Source organism: Pterocles gutturalis, unplaced genomic scaffold (assembly GCF_000699245.1).
Source record: "Pterocles gutturalis isolate BGI_N339 unplaced genomic scaffold, ASM69924v1 scaffold21243, whole genome shotgun sequence".
Taxonomy (NCBI): Eukaryota; Metazoa; Chordata; class Aves; order Pterocliformes; family Pteroclidae; genus Pterocles; species Pterocles gutturalis.
Window position 1 is genome coordinate 2,932 of NW_010126127.1, and position 522 is coordinate 3,453.

Below are 522 nucleotides of genomic sequence, written 5' to 3' on the forward strand. Positions count from 1 at the left end.
TGAGCTCTACCAGCACAGCCTTTGGGCACCGACGCAGAGTCCCTGCCAGGAGACCCTGCTCCAGCATGGGTCCTTCTGGAAACATCCACCTGCTCCTTGGTCCTCCGGAGGCTGCAGTGGATGCCTAGAGCACCTCCTCATCCTCCAGCCCTCTACTGTTCCACACTCCTTTGTTCCCTCCTCCCTCTCTCTCGCATCTTCTGCCCTTTCTTAGGTATGTTCTCACAGAGGCAGCTGCTGGGATCATGCCCCCGAATGCTCACGGTACAGCCTCATGCACAAAAAGCCATTTCAGCTCTGCCCATGGAGGCTGCCCAGAGGCTCCTAGCAGGCTGGCACACTGCCGGCTGCCTGAGAGCACCAGAGGCAGCCCCGGGTTTGGAGGAAGCTCTCCCAGCAGGGTCTCCTACCCAAGGGCAGCATGCTGTCGGCTCTTTCGTGCCCCCCCCGAAAGCCCCTGCGGGACAGACGAGCAGTGCAGCTCACTGAGCCTGGGCTATTGCACCCAGAACTGCAGCAGTT